General features: G+C 38.5%; 1 protein-coding gene across 3 annotated transcripts in view; it reads right to left on the bottom strand.

Moving 5' to 3' along the window:
- The window catches only part of LOC139144862 (metabotropic glutamate receptor 3-like), a 75,344-nt gene that overhangs the window by 22,832 nt on the left and 32,663 nt on the right, over positions 1-19,849 (bottom strand). The window contains exon 1 of one of the 3 annotated variants that reach the window (XM_070715678.1): positions 12,096-12,184. The exons of the other annotated variants lie outside the window; for them this stretch is intronic. The gene's annotated coding sequence lies outside the window, so the exon portion shown is untranslated. Of the gene's footprint in view, positions 1-12,095; positions 12,185-19,849 lie in introns of those variants that run through there. 3 annotated transcript variants of the gene reach the window in all.

Raw genomic sequence — 19,849 nt, 5'->3', positions numbered from 1 at the left:
ACATCGGATATGTAATTGGCAGGTCACTAAAAATCATTAATTAACGATGGTCAATTACGGAAAATGGAGGCAAGATATTAATCAATTTCGAATTATATTTGCATTTACTCCCACTTTGTTTTCCGAACACTTTTATTCAATGACTGTGTTAGTAGATGGAGTGTCCAAAATGATTTGTTGGCCAAAACAGGAACATTCTATCGACGTAACAGCCTATGTGAAGACATCTTGCTTTAATTTTCCTGTGCACTAGAAAGATCTTTCTTTTTATAGATTTTTCTCTTCCTTGTATATCTCCTTGAGGAAAAAGTAAATTGGTGACGATTTTTTAAAGATCTTACAGCTATATTGATAAACATACCAGACTGAGTCACCTTACCATTGAAACTCCGTTGGCTGTAGATTATGGTGAATTTTCAAGTATTTTTGTTCCGTCTGCAGAAAGACAGTTTTTTCTCCACTCTCTAGATCATTTTGAAATTCCCAGGGAGATGTGCTATTACGCGGTATAAGCGGCGCACACAATCTTGTGAAGTGTCTTCTTTTGGACAATTATACATATGGTGGGCAAGTTCAGGAATACAGACAAATTTCAAAACAACGTTCTTGCAAACCTTCTGAAAGTCATCACCCCAACGACGAGTATTAGTCACATTTTTCGCTTGTCTCCATTAGTAATTGCACGAACGCCAAATATGAGGCTCCAGTATGGCATTGTTACATTTATCTCAGTCTAAAATGCAATTACTTCATTTTATTTCGATATAAAATATCCTTGATATTTTTCATTTAAATGTTAAAGACGAAAGGTACGCAATTTGACATAAAATTTATGAGTTTGTGATAATGTTGGTGAAACAGTGTCTCATGTAGAGCAATAAAATACAGCATTTTCGTTTGTTCGAGTTTACCCTTCAACATCATCCGAGCCATCGATGTTTTAAATACCTTGAGTGGACAAAATGGCGCAAAATTTTATCAATAACACATGAAATGAAAGCTTCACCGTCCAGTCAATATTGAACAATGTGTAAAACATGCAAAGACAGAAAAAATGACGTCATCTGGTCGTCTTACTGGTCATGCTTGAAATGTTTCACCGTACTGTCACAGTGATTGTACCGTGTATTTCATTGGGTGCTGTTCAAATACGCGGATTTTATTGCAGTGAAGAAATTCGTTTCGAAAGCTTTCGCATCAAATAAAATCTACAGATGGAAAGACCTGTCGGATAGGCAGACAGACAGCCAGACAATGATTCGTCTACAGAATTCAAACAAAGAGACAGGGACAGACATGGAGATAGAGACACAGACAGACATGCAGATGCATGGGCTAATCGCTTAACCACAGCAGACAATTTATAGGGATTGAAAAGTGTACTTACACAGTGCAAGCCGTGTGATGTGAACCCTAGAAACATCCTTCACAGCATGTGTGCCCTTTATCATGCGTTTGTCTACATGTCTCAGCAAGATCGAGAACATCAAAATTGTCTATGTCTGCACATCATGCGATAAAAAAGCTCACTCAATCTCGTTACAGATTTAAAATCGAGAATTGATGGTTAGTGCAAATACCCTTTCCCAGCCCTGAGAGATCCATTAGCGAAAAACAAAGCCTAGTGTAAAGTTCCATTACCGAATGAAAATACATTTAAGACGGTGTCTACCCTAATGTGTACTTTTCATTTCACGGGAAGGCATTATGCATGATACATAAAGAAATATTGGGAAAACTCTTTTACCAAAACAAACAGCACGCTTCTCGTGAGGATTAGGGCTGCGCGAGTCCAGCGTTTTCCTGGTTTTCGATGTGCATCTAATTTGAGTACACAAGGCACCAAAAAGATATTTATATCTCCCATGAACAAATTCACCGTACGCAAGATGGTAAAGTTGCATTCACAAAGGTATGAAAGCATGTAAGGGACACTCTTTAAAGTAAAGAAATATATAATTTATCTCTCGCGCACGGAATAACAAATCGTGTGCACGAAATAGTTTTTCGTGAGCACGTCTTATTATTCCGTATGCACGCGATAATGTTTTATGGTTTACAGAATGTCCCTTACGGGTTTTCATAGAAAGGATATTATGTGGTCTGAAGAAGAAATATTTCTCGGAAATTTGGTCATAATATTTGTCATCAAAGGTCCACACAACTGCTACATAATAGTATTCAAACCAGACATCCTACTGATTACACTGATAGACCAAAAATATATATGCGTGGATTAAAGGTATACAGTCACCTGTAATCTAAATATGCCCATATATGGTCAAAGGGGCGTTCCTTGGTATTCAAAATGCCCATGTGAGGGCGCTGTTTTAAAAAGCGGCCACCCGCTTAAAATCTGTGATTGGTTAGATTTTCTCTTTCCATGGTAACTGTGGCAAAATTGGAACAGGTGACAGGATACCTTTAATGCCCTGAGCAGGCGGTACTCCTGGATAACACTGAAGTGGGGGCGAGGACGCGTTTCCCTCGATTATCTTAATTGAACTTCTATGATCAGAAATACTGTTTCATAACAAAACATGGAGACGGTAACCCAGGTAACCGTCGATAAGGGCTGAAGTTGCAACCTCTTGGGGAGTTTAGACTATCAATTTTTAAGCGATATGTTTTTTTTTCGTTATTAATATTTGAAAGGTGTATGACTGTGTTACGGTTTTGCGCACGGTGAATAGACGGTATATGCGCAGGTGTTTGTACAAGTGTGTTTGTCAAGGCAATCTCCCAATAATGACCCCATACTCAATGTTTGCTGTGTTAAACGTTTCTCACTACTGTCTCCCAGAGAAATGGAAATGCTGAGCGCATTTGATGTTAAGCCAGGGCGAGCCCTCAATTTTGGGTCCGACAACTGCAAAATTACAAAATTACTTTGTCGCTCTTTAGCTCCGTAGGTGAAATGCAGTCAGACGATTCGGAATTTAGCAGACCCAGAAAATCCGCAACATGGAATTTAGTAATCATTATAGAATACATCTATCATACATAGTTTGTTACTGGCAGACTTTACCCCAGAAAATGTTTTAAAACTACTGGGGTCACTTCGGAGTCAGCCTGAGGGCAGTCCGGGGCCATCCCGAACAAAGCTGACAACAGAAACAGCCAATTAGGGCAAATTTAATTACTTAATTCTCTCAACACACAGTCTCCTTCCAATTGATGGATGGACTGTGATCGACGACAGCGTGGAGAACAGGAAGCCATTAAACATCGATGGTTCTCTTCTGCAGCAATTCAAAAGGGGCAGTGAATTTCTGTTAGGTGAAAAAAAACTCGATGTCGATCATCGTGGCGTCATGTAAGTTCAGGTGATATTCTGCGTCTCTGCTTTTGAAAGTAATCATTTACGGGACTGTACATAGGTTAAATCAAATCACATGATGGATTGATGTGTAGCGTACAAGTTGTGTCGTATGTTCCACGGGAATATGTGCCAGCAGTCAATTAGTAAGCGTATGATTTGCGCATGTGCATTTTTTCATTCATGAGTCCCTGGAGTCTCGTGATATCAAGAAGGTATTGCGACATATGTTAATTTGTTTCCTTGTCGTCCTCGTCTGTGTTTCACGTTTTTTTCCGCTTCATATCTTTTGCAATTATCTTAATTCATAAAATTCACAACAAGAGCTGTTGTTTGAAGTCATTCATCCCTGGATCTCCTTAATCGCGTGATTTGGGGGACAGTGTTTTCAAAGTGTACACTGCAAACAACATATTGTCTCTTTTCAAAGTCGATATGCTATAGAAATCGGTAACAACACATATGTTGGGCTGATGTTCAAATGAACAGTCATTTGTTGCTACAAGGCTATTCTACTCGATGTCCAAATTTACCTATTTACATGGTATGAGTTCTCCTTAGCGGTAAAACCACGCAATGGTTTTACTTGACAACAGCTGTGACAAGATTTGCATTATTTTATGTCACATCAAACGCTACATTTTCTCCTTTTTCGCCATGAAGGACGTTAAACTACAAAGTATAAGCCATCATTCCATCGCAACGTTTTATGTAGAATATGCAATCTTTCTTGATATGTAAATTCCAGTCAGAACTCGATTTAGTAGTAAACAGTAAGTAATACAGTGACTGGACACTGCACAATTACGGGTTATTTTAAAATATAAACAAAAGATAATTCGATATGATTTTGGCGCAGAACAGGGAATTGTATCTTACAAACAGGGCAAAACCACGGAAAATGCAGGGAAAATTACAGCTATTGAAGCTTTAATAGCTTAAACGAATAAATGTCAGTACTTTCTTTCTGCTGGCCAATAGTCACTGTGATTCATGTCACGTGACCGAATGTCTGGAGGTTTCCTTGTTGAAACAATTTTCAAACAAACAGTAAAGACCGCGTGAAGATAAACGATCATTTCCTGCAAGGAAAACGGCACCACTCTCATAAATGTGTCAACATTTGAACCTATATGCTTCTCTGGAAACGAAAAAAAAAAACGATTGCGCGATTATCTTGTATTACAGATCGCTGACGTTTTAATGGGTGCTGCTGTAGCACAATGGAAAAGCCATTTTTAAAAGCCCTGTCAATAGTAAACGCATAACGCTTTTTATTTGTCGACTTTTACAGGATTTTGACGGCGGGCAGACGGCACCTGACGGTAATCGTTTTGTAAACGGTGCGCATCCTTGGGAAACGAACAATGCTTTCTGTCATATTTCGCCATGTGCCCGCAACTAATGACTGGTGTTTTATTTCACAAGAGTTTTGTCAATATTAAATGGTAAACCAGTGAAGAAATGACAATGCTTTAATTTGTGTTCTGATCATAATAACGGGATACACGGTAAATGTTTGTTTATCACATCAGACAGATTTCAAGGGAATTGGCTCTATATCATCAGTTACGTAGGCTCGCCATCTAACGAACTACGAAGTGTATTATAAGCCAGGCATTAAGATCAGAATGTCACTGAAATTATGACTGTAGCCCTGGATCTCCATTTACATCAATATAAAACGAATAAAACGGCTAGTTGAAAATAATAACAAGCTTGCAACGATATAAATGTGTTATAAAATTAAATTAAGAACTTCTCTTATTTTGGACACACTTAACAACTGGGGAAAAATTATTAATTTTATTAAATTAGTCTGGTTCCCTTCCTGGACAGATTTGTTTTCGAATGAGATATGCCTGTAACGCCAGCTGCAGGGTACGTAAAAAGTGATGATGCTTACCACGGTCATTAACGTTGCCCGTGGGAGTCTATAATTGCAATTTAAAACGCGTGGTCTCGGATGAGACTTTGCTTATTTAATAATTAAGTTTCTTTGACAATTAGGGAGTTGTGGTTTCTTCCTTGTACTTTTAGAACTGCAAGATAGGTCATATTGTATCGGAACTGCTTGTGAAAGTGATCACATACAATAAATCCCACCTGGATTGCAGGTGTTTCTTTTATCACAGCACATCTTATTGATATTTCAACATTAGTAAGTGCAATTACTCTCTCTCTCTCTCTCTCTCTCTCTCTCTCTCTCTCTCTCTCTCTCTCTCTCTCTCTCTCTCTCTCAATGTTTGTGTCCCTATGTAGCATTTTGGAGTGTGGTAAAATTACTGAATTGGATAGAAGTTTCTCTGTAATCCTTCTGTGACTCACCGAGTGAGCGTTGAGCGGCGATCAAATTTACACCTTAGTAACAATTTTTGCAATAATGTATTAGGCATATACTTTATCAGACGATCAGCAACAGCGTCATCTTGATTATCCTCCTTTACAGAAGTGTGCAACCACCATTCATCAAACACTGACGTGGGCAATTTAATAATGACTGATACAGTTCGCAAGATTACAGTTCAGTGGTTGTCAAATGTGTTTGAGGTGCGAGCTAAATGCTCTAGTATTCTTCGTTCGGTACAGCAACAAACTGTTACCCGATACACTGCTGGACAGTTTTGTGTCGACTCTATTGCAAATTCGTTCAAATAAAGCAAAAAGGCACAAATTCCATACAGTAATTTGCAGAGGCTGTCTTCATGATAGCGTATTTACAGTGATCTAAGTTGTACACTTTGTTTCGGGGATCATCTGAGATTTCGCGGAGATTTGGATTTCATGGACACAGACTTGTGGCAATGTGATTGTTTTCTGTTACAAGATGGTCTGGGTCTGGGTGTTGAATTCTTTTCAATATACTGTTACAGTGCGTGTAGAGTTTCATGTTCTGAATGTCTGACAGGATCTTTCCTTTCAAAATGCGGACTTTCGACAAATCAATTATAGTAACAAGAGGCCGGGGGACTCCTTCAATTAAAATTTGGATCTTTTCGTACATGGACAGCGTGAGGGTAATTTGATCCAAGGAGGCAGTCATCAGTTTGCACATATAGAACTTAATTGGCGATGAGAGGACAGGCTTCACATGCGAGCTACCATAGCGATATTTTGTCGCGAAAGTCTCCAAAGTTTTGTTTCGATTGTTCCGATGGGAACTGAAGGTCAACCCAAACTGTGTAATGATCGAGATAGTCGCCGGCAATATAAATTACAATTGATAGTTAGATTTTGAAATCTGATCACTTCACTGACTAGCATTCAGTGACGTCACTGGTCAAGGTCGAATGTTCTCCCAATTTAAGATTGACCTACAGGATAATTTATAGATTCTGTGCTTCGCCTTTTGGCTCGTAAAGCATGTGATTTACATCGACTACATATGGTAAAATGGGACTCCTGTTTTTTTCCATTAATAACTAGTTCCTTCCCTTTTCATGAAGTTTCTTTGGAGTTTGGTATTTCCGTCAGAGAGTTATAGTAATTAATCAATTAATTAAATTAAGGTAGCGTTGCAGAGTTATGGTAATTGATTGATTATTTAGTTAATTAAGGTGGCGTTGAAGAGTTTTGGTTATTAATTGATTAATTAGTTGATTAAGGCAGCGTTGCACTTAATCCATTCACTTTTTTCAAAGCGATATTTCTTATCGAACAAGACATGAAACCTCTCATACTATGTATTTTCTAACTAAGAGAAAATTAAAGTAAAAAGCTTAATACTGCTTTTTGAAATTTAATATCTCATTTAATACCAGACTAAGAATACATGTAGAAAAAGCCACAATTTTGTTGTGCAGTACCTATTCGCATTATTAAATGGCAGGGGTTCAAAGATTGACATTCAAAAAGTGAGTAAAATCAGGATAAGTAAAATTGAAATGACTCTTATTCAAAAATGTAAGAACTTTATTGCCATACAAAATAGATGTTTTGTTATACAATTTTGAAAGAATGTGTGAAAATTTCACTAATTAACCCAGTAGAGTGGAGTTATCATTTGAGCACCGGAGAAAAAAGAAGTCAGAAAATCGGGTGATTTGCATAAATTTACATAAATTTACACTTTCCCCAATTTATATCTGCTTGTCATGATAAAACGTTAGCCCAACTAATCTTTCAACCTTGGATTAACAAATTCATGAAAATTGAATGTTTCTTTGCAAAACAGTGATTTTGAGCAAAATGCGCTGCGCCATGAATTTAATATATACTTGCCTTAAGTGTTGCTGTTCTGTCCACATCTCAAATGTGTGATTCGCTTCAATCTTCTCAGTCTATACATACTAGACTCAAGTTTAGTCTACATAGATCCACTTCAAGTCAGCTTTTCAGAGTGATATCTTTGAAACATATGGCAGGGCAAATTGTTGCAAAATGACGCTTCTATGTATCCGATCCTACAATGTTATTCCTTCTGGTTTACTGTTTACCATTTTATGAAAGTACCCACCCAGGCTATTGTGAGGCCGTATGTCTTTTCCGTTGTAGAGCCCGCGTACGACTTGTTGTGGCGCACGGTTCAACCATTCAACGCCACTCAGCCGTATTGGAACGTATTACACGACAACGGCAGATCTCGTCAGGTCACAACAATGTTGTCTGTCGCAAACACAGGCGCTCCTTAGTTGGGTAGTCTGCTAAGTGGATCGATTTTCGGATCGATCTATTGATCCCGTAGTCGATATGCCCGCCACTGCAACCTAAATACTCACAAGGTGTGCAACACTGTCACTCAAAAAACATACCACCCGATTTGTAAACTGGCAGTGCGCTCGCACAAAACATTCAGAACTACACTCCAATATACCTAGTTGGATCACAAATTTAACCATCTCCTCAAAAATCACGCCGATGAATATGTTACTCGCGTCATCTTAAAGAAACCGGCCGTGTTTTGTGAAAATTGTGACCAAGCGCGGTGAAATGCGGCCTGCAGAACGATTCTACCATATGACGTCATTTTTTCCACTGCTGATTGGTTCAACTATACTACACCAGTGACGTTTTGCCATGACCTTTGTTTTGGCCGTTGATTACCCAATCAGTAGTGGAAAAAATTACATCCTATGGTAGAATAATTCTGCAGGCCACATTTCACTGCGCTTGGTCTCAAAACACGGCCGATTTCTTCAAGATGATGCGAGCAACACATTCATCGGCGTGATTTTCGACGAGATGGGTAAATTTGTGATCCAACTAGGTATATGGGAGTGTAGTTCTGAATGTTTTGTGCGAGCGCACGGCCAGTTTACAAACCGGGTGGTGTGTTTTTCGAGTGACTGTGTTGCACACCTTGTGAGTATTTAGGTTGCAGTGGCGGGCATATCGACTACGGGATCAATAGATCGATCCGAAAATCGATCCACATAGAAGACTACCCAACTAAGGAGCGCCTGTGGTCGCAAAGCAGAACTTAATGTCGCCACAAAAAATGACTGAATGTCGGTGAACAATACCAAGCAATATGAAACATACCAAGTCATATCTTAATACATGTATAATTATAATTGACTATACTGTGACTAACATTTTACAACGGTGGACATGCCTGAGAATCAATTAGGCCTTCTAGTAGTCGAAAGGTCTAACAGCATTGATTTGCAATATAGTTTCTAATATCTTTACAATTCACCTACGTTGGAAAAAAATAAAGGCTGGATTAACAACAACCGAGGGTATTTAGTACAGATTTCCTTCAAGTAACCAACCTACATAATTCTCTTTTCAACTACAATGATTAAGAGATCATCTGTCTTTAGAAACATCAAAGCAATGGCGCCTGATACTGTTGTTTTCAAATTATAAACCTCCGTCCGTTACTTATGCACATACTGGGAATGAAAAATAAACAATTTATAATGAAATCTTGACTAAACAAACTCTTAGTAAAAATTACTAATCTATTCTCAGTTCAAGTTTTGTTTGATACATGTGATATTGTGAAGAACTTTTCCTTAGTTTTAGTTGGATATCCATAATTTTTGGAGTATCAAACCTGTGGGGAGGTTTTGGACAATATATAGTGTAAGTAGAAGTGAACGATCGACCAAATAAGAACGGTATACAGGTAGCGATTCAAAAATACAGTGAATATGACAGCTGTTATTGGTTTGAGAAACAGTTTATATTAAAAATCCTACCCTAGACCCACTTAACTACGTTTTTCAAGAGTTTTTCTATAGTGTTTTCAGCGTTGATTGGTTTTTATTGAACCAAAGCTGCGGCAGACGAAAATGTCAGCCCTGCTATTTCGCATTAAATAGTTTACACTCACAATCAAACGAAGCGAGTATGTGTTGCAGTAGCTATCGACGTGAAAAAAGTGAGATTGCAATAACAGTAAATGAAAAGAGTGTTTTGAATCTCATGCTGTGTCGGATTTCTCTGTAGAGTTTTATGAACCCATAAAAAAGAAAACTGGTGCGATGGTTATATCACCATTTATTAGGATGAATAAACCATATGGAGTGACCTGGGGTATTCCTAACAAATCTACTGACTCGTCAGCAGTAGGGAAGAATATAAATAGACAGTGGTTTGCGGGATAGTGTTTTTTCCACGTGTAGAGAAGTCCCTTTGTGTCAAACATATTGTATACCACCTAGGCAGGTGCAAACTCACAACTGCCCTTGTGTGATTTGTTGATGAACATCATTAGAAAAAATCACACATGCAATAAAATTGACGCTCGTACAGGTATTATTGTACAAGATTCCACATATTGTAACTTCTGGTTTTAAAAATCAAATCAGTCGGAGTTTTATGGAAACAGAATATTTAAAACAAAGAAGTGTACATGTAAGGTAACGCAATTTATTTGGGACGCAAGGTTTCGTGATGTCGACATCATACAATCTGACGTTCAGAAATACATACAAAAAGGTAAAGACCAGACCTATACGCGCAGTACAACTCTATCTGTACATAAAAATATGGTGTAAAGAGAATTTCTATGATGCAGGCGAGTTTGTGACCGCATAAATGTACGTTAATTGGCAGTAAGGACACGGGATGTAATTAGACAGAGCTACATTGAAATATCGACCACCTTGAAATGGCACACTTTTCTCAAACAATAGTACAGCTGTCAAATCCGCGCTGCATGGCTCTTTCACAATATTTACTTTATCCAGGAGCGAAACAAAACAAAATGTGGTCGTTAGAAAACATCAATGAATGCCTTCAAAGTGATTTCAAAAACACCAAGGTCTTTTAATCATACGTTGCGGGTTAATGTTCGATCCAACAATACATGTAGTATGGCACACGACGGATGCATTAATTATGTGGAGTAATTTAGCGAAAGCGGTTTCCATTTTCCAATCATATCCAACAAAGAATTTCCGTGAGCTTGTTACAACCAATCATAGATTTATCTCGGCCAAGTTCACCCCTAGCACTGCGTTGAATATTGGACCAAATGATCATTTTATTTCAGATGGGAGCCCCGCAAAGCAGTCTGGGTAACCGAGACAAGCTCTTGAGTACAACAAAATACACACAAACAGCTTTTTGCATGGTTTGTGATCTTTGATCCACGGAATCAAAGCTGACAAACACCAATTTAGCAAAGATTGTGGACTTATGATTCGATCCCGCTCATTACGCTTGCTTAAAAGCACTGCAACTTGATATTCCATCTTTACTTTGTTGTATTATTTTATTATTTTTAATAAAAAAATACTTTTGCTTAAAAGGGGCTGCAATATCCCATCTTTACTTTTTTGTTTCATGCACGTTTTGAAATCAAAATTAGTTCTCAAAAAAGGAGTCTGCCGACACAGTAGCGGCATCTTTACGTAATTTATACAAGTGTGCAATATTGTGATAGATCGCTTTTATTGTTAGCTCAGAGTAGTGTATCATTTGCTTTCAAGATAATGAAAGGAAGCACTTCGAATATGATGACGTGACGCTTAGCTTAATATTGATTGCTTTCAGCCAGCAAAAGTAGCACAATTTCGATTATACCACATTTGTGTCACCAGAAGTTTCAAAAGCAATAGTCTACTATACATGCTAAATCATTCATGAAAATGTGACCTCGGTTCCTGCGTTCTTCAAGTTTACAACCAAGAACAAAAATACAGTCAGTTGGTTGCTTTTATGAAGATGCAAAGTTCGTTATTATCATTAAATCTATATAATTAGTATCACAGGCGACAGACCGAACATGTAGATTAAAGCACTGCAACTTGATTTGTCTCGGCCAAGCGACAAGCTACATTTTCATCAGTTGTCTGACATTTCTTGGAAAATATGTTTTTCAATTACCAAATATGTATAATAATGTGATTGTTTTGGCAAACACTCAAAGGTCATATGGGACCCATATAAACAATGTAAACACTTGTATCCAAGGTACGATGGTGATAAATGAAACTTAAATCATTTCTGTTATAATCTACATTAAATGTTGCAGTTATGATAATGAGGTGCATCTATCGTGCACGAAATACATTGTTTGTAAACAAGAAACTCGCACAGGCGCAGTTCCGACGATCGTTTTCCTTAAATAGCATTGTTTATTGTACACGATGCGGTGAGTTCACCAGAATAGTCATTTGTATTGCAACATACTTTAGGAAGAAGGAGAGGAAAGAGGAATGTGCTTATTTAAAAATCTGAAAAATAACGGAAATATGGCTCAAAAATTAACTGCCACTGAAGAACGAATGAAACTGACGGTTATCTGAAATAGCTGCATATTATCACTGAAGCAACGAAACGTACTCATAAAAAGCAAATGAAAAGGGTTGGAAACACTCACGTATATCTGGAAAGCCTGCAAAGGACACCATCTGTCTTGACAAGGAATTGGGAGCCTGGCAGAGCATACTATGCAGAGCGATGTAACCCTTACGTATGTACGTCGCTAATGTATTGATAGCAATTCCTCCTGGTCTAGTCAAATTATGCATTCATAATTACTATGCATATCGATCCGATCGATCCGATCAATTCCTTGAAATCAGACTGCGACTGAGGTCAAAAGAGCATTATATGACCTTTCAAGAGATGGGTCAAATATCAAAATCAGGTCACTCAGAAAAGGAACGAATGTAGATTCAGTGAATGCTACAGTCCTTTTGTGATCTGCGCGATCGAACAAATCACGTTTAACTAGCATGTTTTCATATTTCAATTACAACACGCCCAAAAGTATTTATATGTATACCACAGAGTGTAGGAGGATAGTATTTTGAAGTTTTTATAGTTACCTGCTGAAAGATACAATCGTCAGAACTGCGTTCAAAGGTCGTATGGGACCCATACGACCAATGTGAACACTGTATCCAAGGTACGATGGTGATTGATGAAAGTAAAAACATGTCTGTCATAACCTACATCGTATAATTTAAATGTTGCAGCTATGATGATGAGATGCATCTAGATATCGTGCACGAAATACATTGTTTGTAAACAACAACCTCGCACAGGCGCAGTTCCGACGACGGTTTCCCCTCAAACACGATTGTAACTAATTTAACAACAACAACAACAACAACAACAACAAGGACAACAGTAATAAAAAACATCCACTCTATCTGCATATGCCCTGATACAAAGTAGAAATGCTGACAGAGAGTCCTTCATTTTTATTCGATAAACAAACACCCTACAGATACAAACATGCATTCACCAAAATGCGTATGTGAATTACGATATATTTAAACACGTAATCAAAAACTACTGGATTCTGTCACGATGAAAAACACTACATGCCATCTTGTACGTAATGAACATGAAAATGAGCATGAAAAATCAGAACAAAATGGCTGCCTGGCGGCTATATTGGATCCAGTCATGAAGAAATCGGGCGTGCCCACTTAAGTCACACTGTGTTGTCCTTCTGCCAAGTTTAAAAGAACTCAGTCTAGGCATGTTACAGTAATGGCTCTGGACATGACAAAATCGCAAGAAAATGACCACCTGACCATATTTGATTGCATCATGAATACATTTGACATGCGTATGTAAGTCATAGTCTGTTTGTCCTTGTACCAATTTTTAGAAGAAACCTGTCTAGGCATGTCTTAGTAATGGCTCCGGACATTAACAAATCTCAAGAAAACGGCTGCCTAGCGGCCATTGGGTCGTATCACAAAACAAATCGACACCTACATGTATGCTATAGTGTATTATCCTTGTGCCAAGTTTGAAAGAAATTGGGCCAGGCATGTCTGATGTATCTGCATGGACATAAGCCCTCCCCCCCCCCACGTCGTACGTGTGTGAATCAATAAATACGGAAGTAGAAATAAGATCGAGGCAGTTTTGCCAGAAATATTGCTTCCTGAATATATCAATGCCATTTGTCTTTTTTTCCGACAAACTGACGTGACTCGGGGTTGCTTTCATGATCAGTTGTCATGTCAACTTCGGGTACTATTGACTATCGTCGCAATAATAAGCGAAAGTACAAGAAGATCAATATTTTCGTATTCCGCATCACGGGCGGACAACTAACAGGGCGTGAAAGGAGCTTGTGACGTGATATATGGTGATGGGATTAAATTGAGCCTGTTAGTCTTCGGAACAGTTTGATTAAGGACGCGATGGGCGATAAAGCGGTTCCACTGATGGTATTGGATTAGATGAAATTGACATGTATTGATTTCTTTGCGGTACAAAGTACCTGCAATTACCATAGCAATCTGTTAAAGCGTGAAAAGAACATGTCTCATGGGAGGTTTTATCCTTCGCGGCGACTACTTACTAAACTATCGAAGAAAATTACTCTGTTGAACTTGGACTATTGGGCCGAAGAAAGACGACGGCGGAACTGTGTCCTGATCGAAATGCACAATTCTCATGAATTTAAAACATAAATAACCATAAATCATTAGGCTTTGTCGTTTGTGTCGCGATAAGTTGATGTTTGTCAATGGGAGTCCTTGACACTAAATGCAATATATGCTATCCAGATTATGTAAGGGTTGGAGTTGTATAAACTTGAGGGATTACAACTCAATCATTTTCTATTCTCCAGATTTCTCAAGTCTTTGAATGTACACTTACCCGTCACATCATTTCTTGTAAATGGCGACGCTAACTGTGTTTTACTATATATCTCTGATTCTCGTTACTGTGATACTATACACACACTTGCTAACGTGTTACTATTTAATCGCCGAGAAGGCGATCTTGCCACGCGTATCTCTCTGATCTAAATCGCTCGAATGTGTTCTCTGCCATCTTACTAAAAGTAAATGGCAATTTGCGGATTCCTTACACGTATCTTCACGACGGTGATTTTTCACAACTGCTCTAATAGACAAATAGACACCTTGGACGCCCAAAAAGTGGAACTCAGACTGCAAAACCCGTTTCAGGGCTCCCGAATCGTTGAATCAGGGGAGGTGGGAGGGGGGGGGGTGATTAATTCACCCGTATACAGACTGAATAAACTAGTATAGATATCTACCAATCGAAACAGCTGTATGGACCTTCATGTCTGCTCATACAGATCAACATAAAGTCATCATAGCATACATAACGACTCAGAACCCTGCAAACACATACTGACTGGGTGATTAATTTTATGTACATATATTTTGTGGAACAGCTTGTGCATCTAATAAAAATAGTTTTCACGCTAGGAAAGGAGATTATCTCGATCCTAATGCTATGCCAATCACTTATCTATCACTTCTTGTTTCTTCGATTAAAAGGCGCCTCGAATATTTTAGAGTTTTGCTCAAATAACTGTAAACCATTCTCTTTCATGTTCAAGAATAAAAATAAGGAATAATCATACAGCGTTTGGGATAAGAGAAAAAACTTTTTTTTATAAAATTATAGATATTTGACATTCAAAATGGCCGCTATACCCTGGCCCTGTGTTTACCCCTGATTACCCGACAGATTTAAAAATGAATGCACACACGTAGCTGACCTGCAAAATCTTGTAAAATTTGAGTGTCTGAAATACTGTCTGAAGATGAAAAAATAGCATATTTGTTTGAGTGTGGAAATGACATTGAATTCTTCACACTGATGAGCAATTCGTTTTCGATAATTTTAGGCAGTTTATCCGAAATTTCAATCGGCAAAGGTGCCTGTTTTGCAAAATTTTCGAAAATTTGGCCGCAATCTGACGACAGTCTTACTGATACACCCGTATACAATCATGAATTATGTCCAAACAAGTTAACCAGTTCAAATTTAATATAATTATGCCTGCAAGTCATGTGGAAAACACACTGTTACTTAATCAAAGATTTTAAAGCCCTTTAATCAAATCGCCCATTTCTTTTAGACACATTTAATGAACAGCGGACTTTATCTAAAGCTATAAAGCTGTCATAGTTATTTACATTTTACCTCTGTCACAGTCAGCCCGCGAAAGTAGCTCTATCAGTTTACAACTGAATGCACACGGGCAGTGACGCTTTGAGCATTCATATCGTTCAATTGTGAAGGAAATCGCCGTACGTCTCTCTACCTGTTTTGTGGAAACTGAAAGCGACGTGAATTTGCTACAGACGGAATGGAAATCTGTCAGCTGCAGATTAAAATCCAGCAGATATTCCGAATTGTCTGTTTCCTGTCCGATCAATGGATTCGGTACTGTTGCCATAGAAACGTTTCCTCCCATAATTCTCACTGTCGCCCTGTCGGTAGATCTAGCGGCTGAAAACTTGATGCCAGGACAGTTGTGATCATTGGGTGAGAAATTGCGGGGTCGTTACCCCCAAAGACTGACCTGGAATTCGTTATTGAGGTTGACCTTCGTAAGAAATGCCCAAACTTAAAACCTTGTACAGAGATATTTTCCGGTAAAGATTTGAAAAAAACCGCATGGGCAGTACCAAGCATTACAGAACAAAATATGTGAAAGCAAACCAGTGCTGGCAAATTAAAACATGAAGTTAGCAATAATACGAATTTGTATACAATGCTCCAACTTGGTATACGGGGCATCGTCTTTTTTCTCTGGAGTAAAAACCTGCTAAATGACTTTAAATAGTGACACATATCCTAGCAGTCCAACGATCCATTATCCTTTTACAAGAATTTGTTTATTTAGAATTCGTTCAAAGAGATCACTTCTCGATAGTGTTACTCGAAGTAGTTGGGATAAGAGCGGAGATTGATGCATATTATATCACAGATATAATTCGTAGACAGAACGGGGGAGGGGTGTGAGATGCTGTGCATTCCATCGTGAACGAAACAAGATATGTCATCTCGTTTTGATTTATCGGTTTGTGTTGATTTGTTGTACTGGTTCTTATTTCATGTTAACCACGGTCAGAGTCGAGTCAAATTCAAACACATCGTATGAAACAGAAGCTAATTCAAGAAGAATCTTTCTCAAAATTTAACAGCAATGTTTGTTTTCAGTTTCTGAGTTTATGGCATAAATGATAAAAGGATATTTTAAGCTGCTATGTCCGTGGAAAGCAACTAATAACACAAATACTGTAGCTGAAAGTTCAAACGATATGATGTAACATTTCGATCAGTTTGGTGAGGCAGACTTAATCTTATAATCGTGTAAGCTTATGGCTGACGGCATTTTGTTGGTTTCGAACAACTTTTGTTGAAGGCTAAATTCCGCATCGCTGCATGGATTACTAAAATCAATGTTGAGTCGCTACCGAAATAAGAATTGAAATTATGTAAAATTCAAATTGTTGACAGGTAATTTATCAGTAACGGATTGAAGTTGGTCCTAAAAATACGTTTCCTCCCAAGCACTTTGGGAAATGCGATGCGTTATTAACGCATTGGTAAGTTAGTCTGAGCGTACATAACAAAATCACCATGCCCAAGGAGGCAATATTTTGCCAAGTTTCCCAGTAGGCTTGGACCATAGGCAGTAGAGAAACTCTGTTTGTCTATGCTTGATCGGATTCTGATAAGCCATATCGTTACGGCAGCATGAACAGCATAGACGGTCCAGTGATTTGTGATCGTGTTCATTGCATCAAAAACATGTTTTCCTCCCAGTTATTTGCGTCGAACCATTTACTTTGGGATATGTATCGTTGCCATGGAGATTTTACCTCGAAAGAATAGAGTCCATTTGCACGAATGCACCTTGTTAAAATACATTCAGTCAGCAACAAGCATGAGTGTCACTCGGAAAGAATGTGTGATGTTTGAATACATAGGTATTCGACACGTACTGCGTGCATATTTCGCGTTTGTAACGCTCTACCCTTCCTAAGTCGTGTGAAAAAAAACACAACAAACTGCAATAGCTTTTGCAATAAACTCGTTCGTCCATACTTTGAAAAGTCAAGACTCGATGTATTTAATCCAGTTTTTTCGTCTGGTACCACGATTAGTGACTGGTGTGTGCATATCAATGCAGTACTTGAAAAATCAAACGGCATAGTAATTTATGAAGTGTATATTTTTTAAATAAAATTCACTTTAAGCTGTCTTATGAGACTTTCATAAAGTATTTCCATTTATATCTGTGATTTCATATATTGTTCTGTTTTTATTGTCTTTGTTAACCATAATCAGTAAACATTGTTTTACTCTGTTCCGAAAGTAACTGGGCAAGAAAATTGAGACATCTTGGAAGGGCGAAAAAATTTGCCAGTTATAATAAAAAAAAATGTAAACAATTTATACACGTAATTCAACAACCACGATTTGAAGAAATTGATCTATATATAAATCGGTTTAACTTGCAAGAAATAAAATTGCTCCGATCCGATATGAACTTACGCGAATTAAACTTTCAGAGCAAACGGCGTGCTTTGCACGATAAATTGAGCGAGCTTTTTCGAGCATGTGATAGTTAATATGACAGATATCGAGAGAAACAAGCGAATTCGTCTCGTCTGTATATTCTACTGTAACATGACGTACAGTAATTTGCGAATGGGGAACATCATCATTTGGAGCTAGTACATTAGATCTTGGAAGGATGGCCAAAAAGGAAAAAAAAATCTTCAGACTAAAGTTGCTTACACATGCTAATTGAGACATTTTAAAGAAAACTAGTCACATCAACCGAAAAAGAGTAGAAATTTCTATAAGACATGCATTATACATGTTATGAAAAATATAAAAAATGTCAAACTTTAGAACACGAAAAAATGCATTTCAGTATCTTGGCCATCCCCCTCCCCAAACCTACAGAGATATAGTTCTCCGACCAAGAGGAACTCTGAGTTTCGCCGATGGTGGCGTCTTTCGATCGCCTTCGTGACGTAAAACCTCTCCGTTTTTAGGGTTATGATTAGACGCTAAAAATTCATATTTTTCACGAAAAATGCCGTAGTCTCGCGAGATCTCGCAATTTCACGCCTTTGCCCGCCTCACAAAAATTCTATTGACGGGACAAATTATCCAGCAAAATAGTATTTTCCGAGATAGAACTTTACATACTTTCTTTGGAGAGTTGTAGAAGTAACATCGCTCATCTTAATAGGCGTATAGCATTTTCTATCAAGGCCGTGGAAAGCGAAGGGCCGCGGCCGGCGGGGCACGGGGTGGGGATACATGTGCATAGTTATGCCGTCGTACCGTACAATGAGCCGTACTTCCCTCGCTAAGTCGGCTTTCATACGGCTACTGGAGTTGTAAAGTTGTGAGACAAAATGTCGATTTTTCCGTAAATCTTTACATTTTTCACAGAGGTTTTTTCTAACCCTCGCTCAAGTTGCTGACTGGGCATGTAAAGTACGCGTGTGCCGTCGTCGGATATACGCGTTTCTAGTATCATGTGAAGAGAACTGATATCGATCCTTCGAGGCCCGATAACGTTTGATGGACATCTTTCGTTATCGATGAAATAAGCCCTGATATTGGTCGGCCGATACCGTTTTTTACAGCTTTGACATGATCAATCAAACTTGCTTCCCGATTTAGTTCACACATAGCTTATCATACAACATTGCATTGTACCATGGCCATGTTTGACCCCACATGAGGAAGGAAGTCTGCATTATATATTATTGCCTGAATACATGGGTTTATGTGCCCGAGAGCAGGTGACAATTTGCCCGACGCCAGGAGGGCGAATTGTCTCCTGCTGCGAGGAGTTGATGCTATAAATATGACATTCAGGGTAGGGCATTCTCAAGCAATTTTACCATTATCGACCAGCATCAAATGGATTTTAACGAAAGTCAAAATAGCGGTGCGCGCATGGATATTTTACATCTAGCGTAAAGCGTGTACCTTGACGTCGAAAACGTCGAAGAGCTTCACTGGACCGGGTAACCATAGAAACCGGTCAGTACATCGTTCACCGGCCCGCTAACTCCCCGGATGTTCCTATTCAAATAGATTGCACAATTTTGCACTCACATCGAGGTATGTAATAAACACCATACTTGACTACCTATATATAGTTGTGAGAAGTTCTCGCAGCGCAGCATCGCGTGGCTGAATAGTCGATCGAAGGCTGGGATTGTGAGGCCCAGGCCGATAATTTGCATCTGTTGCTGCCCAAACACTTTCGAACAATGACCTGGATGATGATAACTCCATGTTTTATATTCATAAATGTTCCAAGAAAGTTGAGAGACAACACCTTACTGACACTTTAAT

This window comes from Ptychodera flava, chromosome 12 (assembly GCF_041260155.1).
Source record: "Ptychodera flava strain L36383 chromosome 12, AS_Pfla_20210202, whole genome shotgun sequence".
Classification (NCBI taxonomy): domain Eukaryota; kingdom Metazoa; phylum Hemichordata; class Enteropneusta; family Ptychoderidae; genus Ptychodera; species Ptychodera flava.
The sequence above is the reverse complement of the archived record's forward strand: the minus strand, read 5'-3'. Positions and strand labels throughout refer to the sequence as shown.